Below are 19,250 nucleotides of genomic sequence, written 5' to 3' on the forward strand. Positions count from 1 at the left end.
GTATTAGAAAGACATTTGCCAGTTAATGCCATCATATACCTAAGTAATCCCTCAATTTTTCAGCCGTTGCCATCTTATCGCAAGGTAATACCATTATATCAGTACCTATCCCATACTTGCACAAAAGTCCAAACTGTGAGCTTTGCCAGTGCTTGTTTATTATTCCAGGCAATGTCTAGTCTAGCCACAAAGCAACAAGATACATTGTAGATGGCAAACCAAAGGTCAAACCCCATCCAGCACAGTCCTACCCTCCCCCATCTCCCACCATCCCACTCCTACTTTTCGGATGCAGAATACCACTAGCTCCTTTTTTCCACTTCCACCACTGTTCTAAATGCAGCACTTTTAACATGAATAAACAACTTTCTTGGCACAGGATGCAGCGCTAACTCTAGTTGACCTTGCCCCCTCATTTGAGAACAGTTTTTATTCGAAGAAGGTGTGGTTTTGCAATCAAATGTAAGCTTTGTATGGAATTTAAAAGCATTTTGACGTGCATCAGGAGTGACAGTGCTGACAGGAGGGTGCAGGTCAGAAGCACCCGAGTCTTGAGTGGTGATCTTGTTCAATGGGTTTGGGATTATGTTATGAAATGCAGAGAACCCAAGGTCTGATCACTTGAAGTGCTTTGTGGAAACCTTTGTTACGTAAAGCATTTCATTGTTAGCACCTGCATTCATATGCATACATTTTTAGGCAATTGAAATTGTGATGAGGGGTTAGCACTTACATGCCAGGAGAGTGAATGGAGGGGTAGGGGGGCCAGGAGACAGCTCATTCTCACAGCAGTCCATAAGTGGGTATTTTCAGACTTAAAGACTACACTGCTTGTAACATTGAAGCTGTACTAGAATAGACTCATTACAATGTGTTAAGAAGTTAGATGCCCCTACACAAGTAGGTTTGCCACTCCCCCCGTCTCTGAAGTTAGCGCCTCTCCCAACATTTGAAGGGTTAGCCCCGCCTACATTTTAGCCTAAGTGCACGCCCTGGATGTGCGCACTTGCATTTTGTTAGGCAGATAGGTGAGGGAAGCCTTTCCCGAAACGGGCGGTGTTAAAGTTTTACTGTGTTTGTGCAGAAAAACATACTAGAACAAACAAAGTAAAACGTTAAAGCTGCTAGTTTCAAGAAAGACTTCCATCACCTCTCTGCATCTTGCCCGTTAAAATGTACCATTTGATTGTTTGTCCCCACACTAGACAATGAGGGTGGGGGGGTAGAACAGTGGGGGAGGAGCCTCCAAGTTTGCCCTGCCTATTTTCTAATGTGGCCCACCCATCACCACTTAGCCCCCCGCTGAAATGTAGGTTTTCGTTGTGCCCCTGAGCCACAGCCAGTGTGACTGATAGCAATGAGCGAACCACCCAGGCTGGCTTGGATGTTCGCTCTCTCTCAGTCTAGTATAGCCCCGGTTTTACTTAATGCTGCTTCATCACTTCACTTGGAAAAATAAAAATAAAACCCCTGCTTTCCTCGACCAGCTTCTGATGGTGGGGAGGATACATAGCATTATATCCCCCCTGCCTAAAACTGTGGTGGGGATTTGTCCCCCCCATTTCCTACGCCCTTGGGCATACCCGTCCTACTCTGGGTGACTAAGGCAAAATACAAGAGGTGATGGCTGGAAGGTTTAGAATGAATCTTAACCTTTGGCATTCCTACGGGCAACCCTCCAGACCATTGTTTTTCGCCTGCCAAGCCATTATAGAAGGGGAAAGACCATATACAAACCAGGCTCGGTCCCACTCGAAAAGGGGCAGTCCATCCCGAACTGCTAGGTCACATCCCTTCTGCACAAAACCACAAGCATCTCCAGACATGTTTTGGTGTTGGTGGGAAGTATAGGCTTCAGAAAGCTTAACTCAATTTCCATCTTTGACAATTATCGAATGACCTGGATTGATGATTTAATTGTGAAGCTAGGGAAGGCCAAGCATATTTCTACTGTTGATTTAACATCATGATATTAGCAGGTTCCTTTATAATAATAATAATTTAGCATTTATAGAGCGCTACGAATCCTCAGGTATCTGAGCGCTGCTTATTAATACCCACGATGTGTGGTGCACATTTATTGACCTCGGAAGGATGAAAGGCTGAGTTTGGCCCTGCCGGGATTCGAATCTCAGGCACTGCACAGATGTCAAAGCGAGCGACTCTACTCGCTGTGCTATCGGACCGGCTTTAAATTAAAACCCCACATATAGGGTGATGACTGCCTTTTCACCACTACAGGGTCCTTTTCTGTTCAAAGTCTTCCCCTTTGGACTGCACAGAGCTCCTGCCACTTTTCAACGGCTCATGGATAGAGTATTGAGACCATACACTGCTTTCTGTGGAGTCTATTTGGACGACATTGTGGTCCATAGTAACAGCTGGCCAGATCATTTACACCATCTTTACTCGATCGCCCAGGCTCTTAGGAAAGCTGGTTTAAGAGCAAATCCTTGATAATGTCACTTGGCATAGTACGCCGTAAAGTATCTCGGATACTTTGTGGGGAATGGCCTCATCCAACCTCAAACTGAGAAAGTCAAGGCGGTACAACAAACTCCAACCTCTAAAACCAAGCGCGATCTTCGAGCCTTCCTAGATCTAACAGAATATTACAGGAGGTTCATCCCCAGCTTCTCCACGCTGGCTGCTAATCTAATGAACAAACTAAAAAATACGCAACCCCAGAAATTTGTTTGGAGTAAACAAGACCAAGCAACCCTCAAAGGCCTGAAAAGCATCCTGTGTCAGGAACCTGTTCTCAAGATGCCTGATTTTAACAAGATATTCCTTTTACAAACTGATCAATCAAAAATGGGCTTTGGAGCACTAGTCTCTCAAGAGCATGACTGGGTTGAACATCTAATCCAAGGACAATTAAATAGTTTCTCGATCTACAACCGTTAAACTTCACCATAGAACAACGGAAGGGGAAAGAACAAGGGAATGTGGATATTCTAAGTCGATTCCCTCTCAATGGAGATGGGAAAGTCACCACCAAAAGGGGAAGGGTATGTGACGAATTGCAGGCATTCGTCCCTTCTCCCTAAGGGGGAGACTCCCCCTGTGAGTCTAGGGAGGGGAGTCCTCACCGGCAGAGACTCCCCTTTGGGGACAAGGACTCCCATTCCTGTGAGGAACTCCCTAAATCAACTACCATAGCTGCATTTATGGGTCTGTCTTCTATGAAGAGTAGTCTGGCAACTGTATGTCTGGCTGAAGACAATGTGAAAAGCAGCATATGTGGAAAAAGAAACGAAGATGTGCCTTTAACCAGAGACATTTATTTAACTTGGATGAGTCAGAGCAAGATGAAAGAGCAGTAGCAACTTCAGGAGGGCAGGAGCCCACCCTGCAGCCACCTCTGTTGGCTTCTGGAGAAGTGCGACCATCACCTCTGCTTTTTGTAATACTCCTGTGCAATACTCCTAGGTAAGCCTGATGACCCCTGACCAGCGCTCACTGAATATGGATGTTTAGTTGTGCTCTGTGTAAAGAATACCCTTCTGCATTGGCTAGCCCTCGTGGCATTACACGAGTGATCAGTCCTAAAATGGCATTCGCTGATTGGTTTATATGTTGCTAGGAAATGTCCTCAGCCGAGCTATGCGCTCTGATAGGCTGGTCTGTACTATTCCCCCCCGACCGACAATACTGGAAGGCGTAAACCGGCCCCACTCCTAAGGCCCACTACATGAGGCCAGATTCTGTCTGGGCATTTGGATTCAGCGAGCAGCAGCAACTTCAGGAGGGCAGGAGCCCACCCTGCAACCACCTCAGTCGGCTTCTGGAGAAGTGCGACCTTCGCCTCTGCTTTTTGCAATACTCCTGGTCCATACTATTTCCCCCGACCGACAACACCGGAAGGTATAAGCCGGCCCCACTTCTAAGGCCTACTACATAAGGCCAGATTCTATCTGGGCCTGTCCGGGCCTATAGAGCCATAAGGACAAAGAACGCTGCCCCTCCTGTCACTGCGTAAGCCATCACTCTTCTTCACACCTGGAACTAACGATTACCCAGCTGGAACGTTGACTAACCTCATCCGCTACAGAGTAGGTCTGAGCTCTACACCTCTATTCAAACTGCAACGTTAGCGGTAAGGCTATAATTAACTGCTTGTGACTATCCTTCTGTGTAAAACACATGGACTATGATCTTGTTCCATCACTGTCGTACTTACTTATACCTACTGTAGTCTGATTCCCATGCTGAAGTAATACTCTGCACGTTATTACTGCTAAATCTGTAGTGAAACCTGTACTGTACTCTCCCGCCTTGTACCAATTTATTGTGCTTCTAACTTCCAGTGTCTTGTTATCCTCATGTGCATCCTGCATTTATCTTCATGCCAACATCTGTAATGCCCATAACAATGTATTGCCAGCCTCCAGTTATCCTTAGATACTATTAATCACCACTGGAACATGAGTTGTGCAATAAAATCTGTGTCATTCTTCCATGTTAGGGTACAATAGCCTTATGCCCTATCAGAATTGCACCTTTATAACGCCATTCTTCATGTTTATTCCTTATTTCTGCCCAGTATGTTATGCTGCTAGCTCCCATTTGTCCACAATATAGACTTACGTTTTTCGCAACTGTGTTACAGGTAATAATGTTATAGCCGTAGATTTCTTTTATACTGCACCAGGCTACCCCCAGTGCTAAATAACGTGGCCTCCCTGTTGTCGTATTATACCTGACCATGCCTATATGCATGCAACTACGGTAAGCCCTTCACTACTGTAATACATATCTTGCTACATGCTTATTTTGTCATTGACTGTAAGCCAAGGCTAAAATAAGGGGCCTACTTTTGTCCCTCAGCAACTTAACCTCTCACCCATGCATAGTTCGGCATCTCAAGCCATGCCATCTTGCCTAATAAGAAATATTCGCTTTCTTATTAATTTGCTATTATAGCTTACGCCTATCGACCTTAAATTGTGGGGTTAGACTATCACCAGTGGTTATTGACCAATACCTCCACTATGTCCTTATCTAATAGGCTGGCACCATTAACAGAGACCTCAAGTATAAGGCAAACTAAATTTCTGCCTCCACTTATACAAGCCACTCTCAGACCAACGCTACCACCACGTTCAGAATTTATAAGACACACCTTATTCTTACCTCCCCTAAACTTACCTATCAACAGCCTCACATCTACCGATGGACATTCCACTCCACCTACAGGCCCTAAACTGGATACTGGCTTCAAGAATTCCCTTTCCCTGCTACAGGGGACCCCACACCACGCTATTGGGCCTACCCCTAATCAACCATGCCCGACTCATTTTAGAAACCTTAGACTAGGAATTAGATTGTTAAAATCGCATCAACCACCAGCCAATGACAAATTCAGACAACCTAATACACCAACTCGACCTAAAAAGAAACAGACTCAAAAATCACATAACTGTAGTCCTACCAACAAACCGGCTCCGCAGGCAATTACTAGCCTTCCCTCTACCCCCATCCACACTGGCTCTGCTCTAATTAAAGGTGCCCTAATAAATGCCAGATCTTTGGGAGCCCACCCCCTTGACATTGCAGACATTATTACGTCCAACCAACTTGACTTCCTAGCCATAACGGAAACTTGGCTGCACACAGCTGCAGGACTGTCACTATTATTAGCCATTCCCGAAAATTACACGTTACTAAGACGAGACAGAGAAACTACCCGAGGAGGCATTGCCTTCATCGCTAAAGCCAACCTGGGACTAAGGGCCGTCCCTCAACTCCCTCTCTCATCAGGAGAGTTGTTGTCTGTCAAACTCCCACTTACACCACCACGTACAATAACTATGCACTTGATTTATAGATCTCCTGGAACCATCTCAACTTTTGACGAGGATATTACTTCAATACTTACCTCAAATACCAAACCTACTTCCCAAATTATAGTACTGGGTGACTTCAATCTATGTCTCCATGACCCCAAAGATGACAGCGCTACCTCTCTAGCTAACACCATTACGGAATTAGGCCTCATTCACCGAATTAACCTTCCCACTCATACTAAAGGCAGAACGCTAGACTGGCTAGCTGACCTAAATTGTGATATAAAAATCACGTCCAATAAGTCTTGTGCCTGAACTGATCATAATCTTATCTCCTTCTACATAAAAGACTGTCCCCATCATACTTAAGCTAATGCCACAGCCCCCCCAGCCCCTACCAGAAATAAACAAAATATAACTATTACCACTTCTCCATCCCATCACTAACCTCACTGACATCAATTCAGACCCGGCAGCCCTTGTATTCCTCTACAAGGACACTAACAACCTTGCTATTGACAAAATAGCTCCTCTAAAATTGTGCAAAAGTAAACCACATGCGCACTTAAATTCATGGTTTACCCCCAATCTGAAAACATTATGGAACCAAAAGAGAACGGCTGAATCGTCCTGGAAAAACAACCCTACACCAGAGCACAAGGAAAAGTACTCTAAAATCTTCCCTAGATACAAAACTGAAATCATTCAAACAAAAAGAGACATGTACAACAATAGAATTAATAAAGCTAACCCTAATACCAGAGAACTCTTTGTTATCCTAAGAGAATTATAATCTCCCTCCCCCAGTAGACACCTGCACCAAAGATAAATCTTGGTGCACTCATTTTTAAGTAGCGCTCTCTAACAAAATTGAGCTTTTACAAAAGAAAATAGAAAACAAAAAAAGTAGTCTCTCTATGAACTCTTCCTCACAGAAGCCACAAATGACCATCACAAAACCTGAGCACTGTTTCAAATTCATGCCACTTACTAGACCTTAAGTGGAAAACATAATAGCTTCCCTCAAACCTTCCAGATGTCAGAGGGATTCATGTCCCGCTCCCGTAATCAAAGATGCAGCCAGGGAGCTAGCACCCTTTATCACAACACTAATAAATTCTTCCTTCAGCACTTGTACTGTTCCTACCAACTTAAAAGATGCTTTGGTCCTCCCTTTATTAAAAAATCCCAACCTCGACCAATCTATCCCAACGAACTACAGACCTAGTATGACTGTCCCATTTCTGCTGAAAATACTAGATGAAGCGCCTACCTGCAAATCAGGCGTATCTTGAAGCTAGCAACCTTCTAGGCCTGTCAGTCAGGCTTTAGACCCAAACACGGAACAGAAACAGCACTTTAAAATCAAATAGATGATACTATGGACAAAGGAAAACTTGCCCGTCTCTTTCTGTTAGGCTTCTCGGCAGCATTTAATATAGACCACAAAGTCTTATGTGAGCACCTAAAATCAGCAGCCTTCTTCTCTAATGAAGCTAGTGCCTGGATCCAATCCTTTCTGGATAACCGTACAACAAGCGTCTTCTCCCCTTTTGCCTCAGCGGAACCCACACTGATCACCTGTGGAATACCACAGGGATCATGCCCCCCCCCCCACAATGTACAACATCTTTACTAAGCCATTATTTGATGACCTTGACAATCTGGGTGTCACCTACACTAATTATGCCGATGACACTCAGATTCTCAACCCCATCACCGGTGACCATAAGATAGACACAATCCTGCTCAATAAAATCTAAATCATTATTCAAACTTGGATGGCCACCCATGGACTCTGTCTCAATGACGAGAAGACAGAGCTGCTTCTCATTGGTTCCTCCCCACAACTAAATAAACTAAGTAACCTTTTTAAATCATTTCACATCGATGGCAATATCATCACAGTATCCAAGGAGGTTAAAACCTTGGGCTTCTATATCAACTCAGCCCTAAACTTGAAAAGACAAGTTAACTCAATAGCCTCGGCTACGGCTTACACCTGCAAGATAATTAACGAATGTAAGCCTTTTCTCTCCACACTAAGTTGCATCAATCTGGCTAGAGCATTAATCCTCTCCAAAATAGATTATTGTAACGCTCTATACGTTGGGTCCAGCAAACACAATCTCAATAAATTGCAAATCTTGCAAAACAGCACTGTAAGAACTGTGTTAAACATTCCTAGAAGGCAGCACATCTATGAGGCTAGACGTAACATTAAATGGTTAGCAGTGAAAGACAGAATCGATCTTAAGTCACTTACCCTAACTCATAACTCTGTCCTGAAATATTTAGTGGACACATTTTCCAAAAACATTTTGGATCGACCTACTAGAACCCAAAACGCTCACTGCCTCAAGACCCCCAGATACAAACTCAAGAGAGCAGGTAGTAGCAGTTTTCCTGTTGTAGCCTCCAATTTATGGAATTCCTCGCCTGTATATTTAAGATCCAAGCCTTCCTTCCACTGCTTCAGGAAAAATGCTAAAAAATGGTTTATGTTATGTTACGTTCTGTTATGTTAATGGTATTTATATAGCGCACCGTCACCAACGGAATTGGTCCCCAGGCTCTCTGGCAGATCTGTAAACGAGAAGGTGGGGTGTGTGAAGAGGGGGTAGGATAGTGAGAGGAGTGGTTTACTGTTGGCAGCTTCAACTCGGTAGGCACCGGGTGCTGAGCTTTAGTGCAAGTATTGGATCGGTGTCAGTCCGCGTGTGCTGTTGGTGCGGCTTATGTGTTGTTGCGGTGTCGTGAAGTGTGTACAACTTGTTGTGCGAGAGATGGTTTATGTGAGTTTTTTGAGTGAGATAAGTATGCAGAGAGTTTGAGCTTATATTGGTTAGTGAGTTATATGACATTTAACATGCTAACATTCACAGTTCCGTCTAAGTGTGGCACTCGCCAACCTTTACAATATTGTCTAGATATGGTGCAGGCTAATGTTCTGTTAGGACACCTACCTGTACTGGGCGGCGGGGCTCTGGGGGGCGTGCTGGTTCCTGGCGGCTGTACCCACGTCTCAGATTGTGGAGACGACGCGCCGCCCCGGGCACATTTCCCCGGCGGATTTGCTCTGTCCTGGCCCGTGTGGGGCACGGTTGTCGTTCACCCAGCTGTTCGAACGTGTTTGCGTTCCAAACCTCGTTCGCGAGGCGACATCCATTCGCGCATGCGCATTGCAGCGCGGTTCAAGCCTCGTTTTCACACGGGACCGCTACTTAAGCGATCCGAATTGTTTTCCCATCGCGTCTCAACGCGGTTGGTTCCCTTCCGCTTCGCTCCCTGGTTCTGAGGTTCTTGGGTCCTGATCCTGTGCCTGGGCTGTGTCCTTCCTGCCCCTACCCTTGTCTGGCTCCCCTTTCCCTTCCCTCTCCTGTCTTCTTGTGTACTCTGGTCTACCTCCCTGGGGAATCCTCCTGCTTCCATCCTTGCCTGAGTTGCCCACTTCCTGCTGAGTCTCCTGTGGTCCTGGTCTGCTTCCCCGGCTCTCCTGCATTGGTACCTTGGATTCACTGCTTACCTGTACCTGTACCATAGACTCTTTGCTTACCGGCATTGGCACCTTGGACTCCCAGCTTACCTGTACTGGCTACTTTTGTACTTCACTATCCTGGATAGCTGCTTGGGATACTTGCCGGTACCTGCCAGAAACATCTACGACCTTCCCAGTCAGTGCTTGCACTGTTCTGACGCCACGTTAATATTGGGAAGCGTCATTCGTGGCGTCAGGAGCCGGCCCCAGTTCAATCCTGTATTACAGGACGGGTCCGGGGTTGGTTCTTTGCGTCGCTACTCTTCATTTGCGAAGACTTCATCAGCTACGTGTCTACCTCTACCACGACCTGGCTACCTCGGCACGCAAGACTTCTGGAGATACAGGTACGCCCCGTCCTCGGGACACACAACTTAACAGATTGAGACGCCTTATCCCCAGTTCTGAGACGGAGATGGAGGAATCCCAGGAGATCCATGACGAAGTCAGAGCCTTAAGAGCAGAAATGGCGGTATTACGTCAGGAGAATCTCAATCTTCGCCAGATGGTCATGCAAGGAACCCCTGTTATTCCACATGCGGAGACACCAATGGCTTCTACCACACCCATGAAGTTTGATGGTGATCCTAGCGTGTGGCAGAATTCTGCAACCATTGCAGGATACATTTTTTGTTCCGGGCATCACATTTCACACAAGAAAAGGCTAAGATCGGCTACATCTTGGGAAATCTAACAGGAAGTGCTTTGGCTTGGGCTTCTCCCTTGGTATCGGCTAACAGTCCCATTCTTAATGATTTTGTGGCATTTGAGAAAGCATTTTTGGAGGTATTTCAGTCTCCCAATTTGGCTGTTACGGCACAGAATCAGTTGATGGATTTAAAACAAGGACCCAGTGATATTATCACTTATATAAGTCGGTTCCGTCAATTGGCTACGGACTCTCAATGGCCCGAAGTAACGCAAAAAACTCTGTTCAGACGCGGCCTAAGAGAAGAATACAAGGATGAGTTACTTCATATACCCGAACCTGAGACTCTGCCGTTACTCCAGGAGCAGGTCCTACGTATTGATCATCGCCTGGCCGAAAGAAGAGGTGAGAGACGTCGGTTAGAGAGGTTCCTTCCCCGACCACTTCCTCAGGCTGGAGGCGCGCCTGTCAGTTCGGAGATGGGTTTAGAACCGATGCAGCTAGGAGCACTCAGAGGACCATTATCGGAGGCTGAGAAAAGACGCAGGAGAAGTCTCCGTCTTTGTTTGTATTGTGGTACTGCCGGACATTTTCTCAGTGCTTGTCCATTGCGACCAATCAAGAAGGCGGAAAACTAAGAGGCCTGTCGCAACGGAGGAAGGCAGTGACAGGCCCTTCGATCTCTTCAGTCCTTCCCATTCCTGTGACGACCCATCCACCCATGACTCCGGTGGCCCTTATGGCTCTTCAGATCCGGGTTACCTGGCATAGCAAATCAGTGATTGTATTGGGTCTTCTGGATTGTGGAGCCTCAGGTAATTACGTGGACTTTGAATTTTCCAAGAAGAACGGGATACCTCTGCTTGATAAGGATCGTGCTACCCTGGTGGAGGTAATTGATGGAACCCCTTTGGCCTCCGGTCCGGATCGCCAACATACCGGAATACTACAGTTACAGATAGCTGAACACCACGAACTGATTTCTCTTGATGTGATTAAATCACCCTCATACCCGATAATTCTGGGGTTGCCGTGGCTATTACATCATAACCCCATTATTGATTGGGCTTCCCGTAACCTGACCTTCGCTTCCAATCGATGTAGTCGGGAGTGTAACACCTTCGGACCTAGTACCGGATCTTCCACTATTGCCACTCAGACAGAAGGATCAGGACCATTCCACGTGTGTACCTTGTCTTCGGTACCCTCCGACTACAACGATTACCATGAGGTATTTTCTGAACCTGGTACCATTCCTTTGCCACCTCACAGAGACTTTGATTGTGCCATAGAACTACTACCCGATGCAGTAATTCCTCATGGCAAATTGTATTCCTTATCACCTCACGAGAGAGAGGTCCTGCAAGAATACTTGGATGACTGTCTTCAGAAAGGTTATATAACACCTTCTAAGTCACCTGCGGGATTCCCTTTGTTCTTTGTGAAAAAGAAGGAGGGCACTTTACGGCCTTGTGTGGACTATAGGCAATTAAACGACATCACACGAAAGGATCGATATCCGTTGCCCTTGATACGCAACATTATGGAGTCTTTGCGGAATGCCCGTATATTTTCTAAGTTGGATCTCCGAGGGGCATACCATTTAGTACGTATCAAGCCGGGCGACGAATGGAAGACGGCCTTTAAGACCCCAGCAGGGCATTTTGAGTATCGTGTAATGCCGTTTGGTCTGTGCAACGCTCCAGCCGTTTTTCAACGTCTAATGGACGACATTTTCTCGGATTTGATTGGTGTATCCGTATGGGTATACCTCGATGATATTTTGATATTCTCCAAAGAGAAAGAGGAACATCCACGTCATGTGAAGGAGGTTCTTGGTCGGTTACATCACAATCACTTATATGCCAAAGCTGAGAAATGTCACTTTCATCAGAGTAGTATCGAATTTCTTGGATATGTTATTAGTGAATCCGGAATACACATGGATCCTGCCAAGGTACGGGCGATTCAGGAGTGGAGACAACCTTCCGACTTGAAATCTCTTCAGCGTTTCTTAGGATTCGCCAATTTTTACCGGCGTTTCATACCTGCCTATTCGGAAGTAACCGCGCCTTTGTCAGATTTGACCAGCAACAAGACTCCGTTCAGATGGACTGCAACAGCAACCAGTGCTTTCAAGAAACTGAAGGAGGCATACAGTACTTCCCCGATTTTACATCATCCTGATGAGAACAGGCCATTCATCGTGGAGGCAGATGCTTCCGATTTTGCTGTTGGGGCTGTCCTTCTTCAAGACGATCCACAGACAGGGTTGGAGGTTCCTGTTGCCTATTATTCCCGGAAGTTAACATCCAGCGAAAGAAATTATGCAATCATTGAAAAGGAGCTATTGGCCATAAAGGTTGCATTTGAGGAATGGCGTCACCATCTTCTGGGGGGAAGATTCTCAGTGGAAGTACGCACTGACCACCGGAACCTACAGTATCTACGCTCCTTACAGTGTCGTACTTCTCGTTTGGCTCGTTGGGCCTTGTTCTTTTCCCAATTTGATTTCACGATTTCCTACATCCCTCAGTCACGCAATTCGAAGGCTGACGCTCTTTCCCGCTCCCTGGAGAACAACATTGAACTAGATCATCGAGCTCAACAATTACTTCCTTCTAAACACTTCTTGTTGGTTATATCTCAATGCCTGGATACCATCCTACAGGACACTCAAAAGGATCCCAAGTATTCCTTACTTCTCCAACACCCTTCAATTAGGGAGAACGGTGGCCTACTCTTCTTTCACAATCGGTTATACCTCCCCACTGAGGTACTTCGGACTGCCGTCCTGCAAGCATTACACGATTCTAAGATTGGGGGACATCGCGGCATTCGATCCACTCAGGAACTGATTTCTCGCCAATTTTGGTGGCCAGGATGGGCTAGGCAGACAAGAGAATATGTGGAATGTTGCCCAGTGTGTGCCCAGGTCAAGATTCCACGAAAGAAACCTATTGGACTTCTCCAACCCACCGAGAGAGCACCATATCCTTGGCATACTATTGCCACCGATTTTATTGTGGACCTCCCTCCCTCGGAAGAATATACATGCATCATGGTGGTCATCGATTGTTTTTCTAAGCTAGCCCATTTCATTCCATTCCGGAAGGTACCTTCAGCCGGTAGTATGGCTCAGGCCTTTTTACATTCTGTTTATCGCTTACATGGGCTTCCTGAGAAGATTATTTCAGACCGTGGATCTCAGTTCATTTCTGCCTTTTGGAAGCAACTTTGCCGTCACTTGGGTGTCCAGCGTGCTCTCAGTTCCGGCTATCATCCACAATCCAATGGCCTGACTGAGCGGACTAATCAGACTTTGGAGCAATACTTACGCTGTTTTTCCAATGCTTCTCAATCCAACTGGGCAAAACATCTGGATCTGGCTGAGGTGGCTTATAACAACTCTAAACACTCAGCCACTGGAATGAGTCCTTTCTATTGTTCCTCGGGTCTTCATCCCAGGTTGATTCCATTTCATCCTGTTCCTTCCAGTGCAGTTCCTTCCGCGGATCAGATGGTTGCTGACATCCAGAAGAATCAGATCCAGGCCACGGGAGCTCTCGCCAAGGCATGTGAAAGTATGAAGGCACAGGCTGATAGGAGAAGGAGTAGTGAGCCAGCTTTCCAGGTTGGGGACATGGTATGGCTCTCTTCTAAGAATCTACCAGTACACAATCTCCCGACTAAATTAGCACCCCGTTTTCTGGGACCTTTCCGAGTGATCAGACGAATCTCCTCTGTGGCATTCAAGTTGGATTTGCCGCAGTCTTGGCGGATTCACCCCGTCTTCCATGTGTCTCTCTTTAAACCGTTTCGGTCTGATCCGTACGGTCGTTCGCATTCTCGGCCCACGGCCATTGATGTGGGAGGCACTCCGGAATTTGAGGTGCAGGAGATTTGTGACTCCCGTTTCTTCCGGGGTAGGCTTCAATTTTTGGTGGACTGGAAGGGTTACCCTGCTTGTGATCGGACTTGGGAACCTTGTGTGAACGTTCATGCCCCCCGTCTACTACGGGAATTTTTTCGTAGGAATCCCTGGAAACCGGGTGCTCCGGGTCTTTCTGGTGGGGAGCATAGTGTTAGGACACCTACCTGTACTGGGCGGCGGGGCTCTGGGGGGCGTGCTGGTTCCTGGCGGCTGTACCCACATCTCAGATTGTGGAGACGACGCGCCGCCCCGGGCACATTTCCCCGGCGGATTTGCTCTGTCCTGGCCCGTGTGGGGCACGGTTGTCGTTCACGCAGCTGTTCGAACGTGTTTGCGTTCCAAACCTCGTTCGCGAGGCGACATCCATTCGCGCATGCGCATTGCAGCGCGGTTCAAGCCTCGTTTTCACACGGGACCGCTACTTAAGCGATCCGAATTGTTTTCCCATCGCGTCTCAACGCGGTTGGTTCCCTTCCGCTTCGCTCCCTGGTTCTGAGGTTCTTGGGTCCTGATCCTGTGCCTGGGCTGTGTCCTTCCTGCCCCTACCCTTGTCTGGCTCCCCTTTCCCTTCCCTCTCCTGTCTTCTTGTGTACTCTGGTCTACCTCCCTGGGGAATCCTCCTGCTTCCATCCTTGCCTGAGTTGCCCACTTCCTGCTGAGTCTCCTGTGGTCCTGGTCTGCTTCCCCGGCTCTCCTGCATTGGTACCTTGGATTCACTGCTTACCTGTACCTGTACCATAGACTCTTTGCTTACCGGCATTGGCACCTTGGACTCCCAGCTTACCTGTACTGGCTACTTTTGTACTTCACTATCCTGGATAGCTGCTTGGGATACTTGCCGGTACCTGCCAGAAACATCTACGACCGTCCCAGTCAGTGCTTGCACTGTTCTGACGCCACGTTAATATTGGGAAGCGTCATTCGTGGCGTCAGGAGCCGGCCCCAGTTCAATCCTGTATTACAGGACGGGTCCGGGGTTGGTTCTTTGCGTCGCTACTCTTCATTTGCGAAGACTTCATCAGCTACGTGTCTACCTCTACCACGACCTGGCTACCTCGGCACGCAAGACTTCTGGAGATACAGGTACGCCCCGTCCTCGGGACACACAACTTAACATGTTCTCAATTTTAAGTGTGGCACATGCTAACATTCAGGTTCCATCTAAGTGTGGCAAATGCCAACATTCATAGTCCTCTCTAGATTACGCGCAGGCTAATGTTCTCATTTCTAAGTGTGACAGCTGCTAACATTCACGATCCTATCTAGATACGGCGCAGGCTAATGTTTTCAATTTTAAGTGTGGCACATGATAACATTCAGGTTCCGTCTAAGTGTGGCAAATGCTAACATTTACAGTCCTCTCTAGATACGGCGCAGGCTAATGTTCTCTATTCTACTTGTGGTATATGCTAACATTAACAATCCTCTACAGATATGGCGCAGGCTAATGTTCTCAACTCTAAATGTGGCATATGCTAACATTCACAATCCTATCTAGATATGGCGCAGGCTAAGTTTGAGAAGTGTATGCAGAGGGGCAAAACTGTTAGTGGATTGGTTAATTGGCATTGCTGTCCTTGCAACTATGTCTAGCTGTGATGCTTGCTATCATTCTCTATTCCATCTTAGTGTGGCACTTGTCAATCCTCAATATCCTATCTGGATGTGAGTCATGCTAGTAAACACGATTCCATCTAAGTGTGGCACTTACAAACATTAACAGTTTCATCCAGGTGTGGCGCGTGCCAACATTCACATTTCTATCATATCTATCAGAGTTCTATCAGAGTTCTAACGGGTGTGGTACATGCTAACTTTCCTATTTCCATCTAAGTGAGGCAGGTGCCGATATTCACAAACCTATCAAGGTGTGACTCAAGCTAGCGTCCACAATTTCCTCCAGGTGTGACAGTTGTTAATATTGACTAGTATGTTAGAATGCAAATGTAGAAATTCAGGCTGGTGGTCCCAAATCTTTGTAAGTATGCATGGTCAGTCTATGTTATGTAGAGGTAAGGCAGAGTGGCAGGGACTTTCTGGTGCAGAGTAATTTCTCTACACTCCACCCATGCCAAACGTACGGTTTTTGTTGGTGTCTTGGCTTCTCTGGCTTCCCCTGCGGACACCTGCAGACACATCCCAGAGCCGCCTCAGCTGGAGCTTCCCTTTGCCTCTGGCCCTTAGCCGCAGGGGCTGCCAGGCAGAGGGCTGCCCAGGGTAGGTGAATTTTGTGTATTCTTCTGACCAATCAGGCTTATGGTTCATGCTGGGAGGCGGGAGGAGGGAGGCGGAGGGAGGTGGCAGAGCCGGGGGAGCTGCGGCGTGTAGGCCGGGCCATGGGGAATGAAAAGGGCATTTTTGGCAAAGAAAAAGCAGGCCCAAGAGGGTCGCATGGGCAGCCTCACTCACTTGGCCTCAAGATGGTAAAGGCAGCCAGGAGGAGCCGCTGCGTTGTGTACACCGTGCACATTGCACTAAATTGGCCAATCAGGCTCACGGTTCGCGCTGGGAGGTGGGAGGAGGGATGGAGAGGGAGGTGGCAGAGCCGGGGGAGCTGCGGCGTGTAGGCCGGGCCAAGGGGAACGAAAAGGGGCATTTTTAGCGAAGAAAAAGCAGGCCCAAGAGGGTCGCATGGGTAGCCTCACTCACCTGGCCTCAAGATGGTAAAGGCAGCCAGCAGGAGTCGCTGTGGTGTGTACACCGTGCAAATTGCACTAAATTGACCAATCAGGCTCACGGTTCACGCTGGGAGGCGGGAGAAGGGAGGGAGAGGGAGGTGGCAGAGCCGAGGGGAGCTGCGGCGTGTAGGCCGGGCCAGGGGAACGAAAAGGGCATTTTTAGCAAAGAAAAAGCAGGCCCAAGAGGGTCGCATGGGCAGCCTCACTCACCTGGCCTCAAGATGGTAAAGGCAGCCAGGAGGAGTCGCTGCGGTGTGTACACCGTACACATTGCACTAAATTGACCAATCAGGCCCACGGTTCACGCTGGGCGACGGGAGTAGGGAGGGAGAGGGAGGTGGCAGAGCCGGGGGAGCTGCGGCGTGTAGGCCGGGCCATGGGGAACAAAAGGGCATTTTTGGCAGAGAAAAAGCAGGCCCAAGAGGGTCGCATGGGCAGCCTCTCTCACCTGGCCTCAAGATGGTAAAGGCCGCCAGGAAGAGTCGCCACGGTTTGTACACCGTGCACATTGCACTAAATTGACCAATCAGGCTCACAGTTCACGCTGGGAGGCGGGAGGAGGGAGGGAGAGGGAGGTGGCAGAGCCGGGGGAGCTGCGGCGTGTAGGCCGGGCAATGGGGAATGAAAAGGGCATTTTTGCCAAAGAAAAAGCAGGCCCAAGAGGTCGCATAGGCAGCTTCACTCACCTGGCCTCAAGATGGTAGAGGCAGCCAGGAGGAGTCGCCGCGGTGTGTACACTGTGCACATTGCACTAAATTGACCAATCAGGCTCACGGTTCACGCTGGGAGGAGGGAGAGAGAGGGAGGTGGCGGAGCCGGGGAAGCTGTGGCATGTAGGCCAGGCCATGGGGAACGAAAATGTCCTTTGTGGCAAAGAAAAGCAGGCCCAAGAGGGTCGCATGGGCAGCCTCACTCACCTGGCATCAAGATCATTTATCTCTCTGAATGTTTAACCTGGTATCACATTCCTTGGCTGCACATACCTGTTCACCAACATAATATTTAGCATTTGCTATCTAGCTCATCTTGTGTTCTGTAAATAATTTGTTGCCTAGCCCAATTTTTGTGTTTTGTAAATTAACTTGATCTGCGGGTGCACTGTATGTAAATAACCTGCCTTCACTGTTTATTCTGCATAACGCCTTACTTCCTAACCTGTCAATTGCATTCTACTTGACCAATGGCTACACTGTATTCTTATATGTTTATGTCTTTTGCTGTCTTAACCTGTAACAATGTAAAAGCGCCCAGATACCTCTGTGTCAGGTGCGCTATATAAATTAATAAACAAATAAACAAATAAACAAATAAACAAACAAATAAATATTAAAGGGAGATTTAACTAACCCAGGTGCAAAGCCGACAGAGACTAGGAACTAAAAGCCTCGGAGGAAGGGCAACCACCCTTTATCTGCAGAGTTGAAGGTTGGAGAAAGTACAACTCAGACACACATAACGAGAACCGTGAGATAAAGCTCGCCAATGTACAAGATAAAAGAGCAGACAGCCTCAGAGAGAGACACTTTGGAAAAGAAAGCCTAAGCAAACAGACTGGGAAGAACATATATGTGATGACAGGCGTTTGAGGACCTGCTGGAAGGAAAAGTACTTCAAAGATAAGGCCATAGACAGCTGTGATGAATCCAATGGAGTCATCAAGAATTCCCTGGTGAAAACCTAGTCCCATGTGGCCAGGGCACAGCAGCCACTACCTGATCCTGACCCTGGGGGTGGCTATATGAAGGAGAATCACATGGGAAGAGACAACTTCCAGGGGGATGTCATGACTTCATTGTATGAGACATGTTAATCCCCCATTTACCCAGGAGCAAGAACCCCCTATTCAGAGCTACCGTAGTGGCTTATTGGCTCTATCCCTCCCCTTAAGGAAAGAAAAAGAACCTTATCCCAACACCCTACAAATACGTCTCTCAATTGTAATTTGAGAACTAAAGCATTAAGAATACCCTGTCTAAGAATTCCAAGAAATCTAAGAGAACTTTATTCAGTTCTAGTTTCCCTTCAGGTAGAACTGATTCTTTTTAAAACATCCTTGGAAAAGTTGATATGTATGGACTACAAATCCATGATCCCCTAAGTACTGAGACAAGGAGGAAAAAGGAGTTGGCATGAAACTGCAACTGTTTTGAGCGTGCTAGTTGGGAAAAGATACCTGTGCGTGGGACCTTTAAAAAATGGAACCACACAGTAAGAGGCAGCTCGGGAGAAGACGTGACCGCTTCAAAGAAGGTGGACAGAGGCTGAAGACGACAGCCAGCGTGCGGGAGTGAGAAACCCAACTCGTTGTTGAGAGGATGCAAGCAGAATCTGGCATGACAGAGTGAGGGAGCTCACCGGCAGGAAAGAAGGTACAAGTGGTGCGAGCGAGGCGGACCATGGACACACAAGAAACTGTCCCTGGGAGTCCGGCAGCCAGAAGCAGCGTTGTCAATACCGGAAAAGCCAGCGTGCAGGAGCAGAGCCACGAGGAAGCCTGAAGACACGTCAGAGCTGCTGGCAATGGGAAGCAGACAGTGAATGGATACCTCTGTAGGGGAGGGATGGTATCACAAGTATGATACTGATGTAATAGGTACAGTTTGTAAAACCTTTATTGGAGATTCTGGGGTTGGAAAAACTCCAACTTTGCCCTATAACTAAG

Source organism: Ambystoma mexicanum, chromosome 2p (assembly GCF_040938575.1).
Source record: "Ambystoma mexicanum isolate Mex_15411 chromosome 2p, UKY_AmexF1_1, whole genome shotgun sequence".
In the NCBI taxonomy this organism is placed as follows: Eukaryota; Metazoa; Chordata; class Amphibia; order Caudata; family Ambystomatidae; genus Ambystoma; species Ambystoma mexicanum.